The following is a 4,381-nucleotide window of genomic DNA, read 5'->3' on the forward strand; positions in this document are numbered from 1 at the left end:
ATGTCAGCACTAGGAGGAACCCAGAACAGGGAATATCAGAGCTGATAGGGGCCTTAGAACAGGGGATGTTAGATCTGAGAATCTTGATAGAACAGGAAATATCAGATCTGGAAGAGGACTTGGAACAGAAAATGTCAGAGCTGAGAGGGACCTCAGAACAGGGAGTATCAGAGTTAAGAAGACTCTTAGAACAGAGAATGTTGGGTCTAGAAATGACCTTAGGACTTGGACTGCTGAGTTAGAATGAAGCTTAGAAATTATGTAGTTCAATCCTCTTACTTTATAGATGAAACAGACTCAAAAAGAGAAATCAACTTTTTGATGGTAACAGCAACTTCAATAAAGGAGTTTAAATTAAATTTCAATTCTGGCCTCTTAAGTCCTTTTTCTGTCAAATCTGACCAGTTTCACATTTGAGTATATCCAGTTGTACTTTGTTTAAGTAAAACCCCAACCCAACCTTGTTGCTTTTTGTGAGCTTTTATACTCTTAAGACTAACCAAAAACCTCTTTTAGAGATAAAATCTTGAAGATGTTCTACTGACTACATAATCGTAATAAAAGCATGGATTTGGAACAAATCAATAAACTTCACACATACAATATTGCAACTTAGATTTTTTATTGTTATTCTTGCATTTTTCTCTCATTCCCTTTGCATTGGGGAACCAGAAAATTTCTAGGCAATGGGAATCTTCTGAGTCTGAGAACCACATAGCTTATATCAGGTTTCTATGATAGATCCATAATCTTCAAGGTGTTGATATGCACAAGATCTTCCCAAGGAGTTAACAAGAGTTACAAGGAACTTCTAACCCTAAATCATATAGTTGTCTGGGTCTATACACCACAAATCAGCTTCAGAAACAGGGATGTTTTTGATTAACTAAATATATGGCTGTTTTGTGTTCCAAAACATGTTAGTCTCTAGGGGCAAGATTGGAGATAACTTCACACTGCAAAAACTTTTGGAACTGACATATTTCTCTTCTGAAGAGAGAGAAGCTAATGGTTCTTCTCTAATGTAATATTAGATGTATTGATATACCTACATCTCTCCCTAAAAATTGAGGCCTCTAGGAGAGAGAAAGAGAAAAGGGGGAAGGGAGTGAGAGGGCAAGAGAGAGGGGGAAAGGGAGTCTGTTATGAGAAAGAAAGAATATGTTCATTGAGGATCTAAGCTGAAATCAGATGTCAGCAGCAGAGAGAAACTACAGCACACCTAAAAGTGACCATAAGACTAGAGTATTGATTGATAGAACCTATTTGCTAGGAGAGACTACTTGCAAGTGAGGCTAGCAGGAAAAGCACCATGGCATGACCAAAAGACATTGCCAGACTCACAGCATAGGATACATGACTTAGTCCTCTGTGTATGTCTTGGATTCATTCATCCCCTTCACAGGCCTCTGTGTTGTACCTATTGGTTCTACTGATGGCATACATATTTGTAGGCTTGAGGCAAGGGAGAGGGGAATGACATTACTTTTCATTAATTACTTTTTAAACCAGTAACACACTCTGATTAGTACAAGTAAACATATAAGTAGAAGTTGTGAACTATGGTTTCAAGTGGATATAAACCCACAAAATACCTTGAGGGAACTTTCTGGGAATGCTTCATATTTGAAAGGAGAGGATACCATTTAAGGAAATGACACTGACAAGCTGGAGTGCATCTATATAAGAGTTGCCATTTTGTTTGGGGACCTAATGATTATACCCTATGATTAGTGGAAGTATCTTTAATTGAAGTTTGGTCTTAAAATGAGACTTAAGGAGGATATGATAATTGCCTTGAAGTATCTGAAAAGTTAATATCTGGGGGGAAATAGACTGGTAATTGGTCCAAGAGTGAAGAGTTGGGAGGAAAGAGTGGAAGTAACAAAGAAGTGGATTAGGGATAAATGTAAGGGAACATTCTTAGCTTTTCAAGATTTCAGGTAAAGCCTGAACTAGATAACACTGAAAGTACCTTCAATAGAAGTTTTCTTTAATTCTCTGGTTCTGAACAGACTGAAAATCAGAGATCCAGAGCTATCAGTCAAACAATAGTAGCCAAGAGCAATCAAAAGACTGAAATTCAAGTAAATGGGCATGTAGTTTAGATAAGTAGACACCACTTCTAAAGAAATCAGGATCCTTGAGAACTACTTCAGTCAGAATCATTATATCTCCCTCACCCAAGCATACTGTTAACTTTGTAGAACTATGGAGGCAATAATGAAGGCTGTTCATATAGTAATGCATTACCCCTATATACAATGGACTAAAAATCCCATATGGATCTATGTTACCTGAGTATTTGAGACTAAGAGAGTTTTCATATTGAATTGTCTAACCATCTTAAGGCTGAGAAAATTCTATTTCTCTGAGATTCCTGTCCCTTGGTCTCCATGGTGACCAGTTGTTCTCACCTCTAAATGCCCCCAGTTGCAGCCCAGTCTACCTTCTGGCTAGTGCTGACAGGTGGAAATATTGCCAGAAGGAGCTTTTTTCCAATAGATTTAAGTGGCTTCTTGGAGAAGATACAAAGGGCTATGGAAGGTGGGAAAGAAATTTATATATATATATATATATATATATATATATATATATATATATATATATAGCCAGCATTGCAAGGGAGAAAGAGCTGTGAAACAAAGTTCAAGGAAATCTAGAATCACTTCATTGGATGACCTTGGACAAGTTCTGTAACTCCTCTGAGCCTCAGTTTCTTCATATGTTAAATAAAGATGTTGGATTATGTTATTTCTAAGTCACTTTTCCCTTCAAACATTCTGTGGTCTTTGTTCTAATGTCCCATTTCTCCCAGATCTGACATTCTCTGATCTAAGATCTCTCCCAGTGCTGATACATGCTGGCATTTTCCATTCTAAGGACCTATCTAGGAATAGCTAGGTGGTGTAGTAGAAAGAGTACTATGGCTGGTATCAGGAAGATCTGAGTTCAAATTTAGCCTCAGACTCTTACTAGCTGTATGACCCTAGTCAAACACTTAAATTCCAGTAGTCTCAATTTCCTCATGTGTAAAATGAGGATAATAATAGCATCTACTTCCTAGGATTGTTGTGAGGATCAAATGAGATGACAATATTGAAGTGCTTAGCACAGGACCTAACTTGTATTAAAAGCTATATCTTACCTTTTCCAGGATTCCTCTCAGTTTTTACATTGATCTAAGTTCTAAGATCCTTTGCAACTCTAACATTCCATTACTCTATGATCCTAAGGTTGTCTACAACTGCCACCATGACTCTTCTCCCTCAAGTCACTCTAGTACCAGATGGCTGCTCCTTTTTGAGTTGTCAGGTCCTGTAATTGTGACATCCAGTCCTGATTCCTATTAATGAACAATTTTTAACTGCCTTGAAGTATCTGATGTTTTGCTAGAAAGCTGTGGTAAGCCCAGACTGGGACACAGGTAAAATGATACATCAGTCATTGAGACCCAATTTCAAGCAGAATAACCATAAACTCTAATGACTCATTCTTGAAGAATGACTCTGAGGATCCATCTCTCAGTCTTTTTTGTTTCTGTACACCAAGCATTGAGCACCATCAACAAAGCAGGGGAGTCAGTTAGGTCAATTATGTGGTCATTCCATGGCAGACATGACTCATGGAAAGAATGTTAGACTGGAAGTCAGAGAATCAGGTGTCTAGTTTTATTGTATGAAGAAGAAGATGGCAAAACACTCTAGTGTTTCTGGTCAAGAAAATCCCAAACAAGGTTGTAAAAAGTCAGACATGACTAAAACCAACTGGATAATGACAACAAAATTCTATTTCTGCCATTAATTTACTAGATGATCCATGCACCTCAGTTTCCTCAAGTCTAAGATGAGAATAATCCTTATTCTACTTACCTTGTGAGTGTGATTGTTTTTCCACAATGGGTCTAAGACTTCGGTAAGCTACCATTTCACAGAATCATAGTTTCACTGCTAGAGGGAATCTCAGAAACCATTTAGTCCTACCTAAACATAACTAAAACAGTCTTGAGATCATACTGAACTCTTCTATTCAGTATGCTGTGAACAGGAGTTTTGCCTACACAATTTCTCTAGATAAGTGGGAATCTACAGTATCCTATGCTTGAAGACTGGATATGAGAAGGCACTAGCTACCTTCCATTTCACTTTTTGATAGTTCTTATCATTAAGAAGTTCATTCTCCAACCCTCAGGAATGTAAAATCTGCCTTTTCAACATTCATTCTTCCTACTCCTTATCTCTTTAATGAGCCTTTCTAGAATGTTTCCAGGAATAAAAGCCAAACTTACTACCTACATTCACTTACATCTAGACTCTCTTGGATGGTCTTCTTCCCCCTGGGCAATGCTAGACAATTTGGAAGCTGTGATTGGCCCCTGTGA

This window comes from Monodelphis domestica, chromosome 3, assembly GCF_027887165.1.
Source record: "Monodelphis domestica isolate mMonDom1 chromosome 3, mMonDom1.pri, whole genome shotgun sequence".
In the NCBI taxonomy this organism is placed as follows: domain Eukaryota; kingdom Metazoa; phylum Chordata; class Mammalia; order Didelphimorphia; family Didelphidae; genus Monodelphis; species Monodelphis domestica.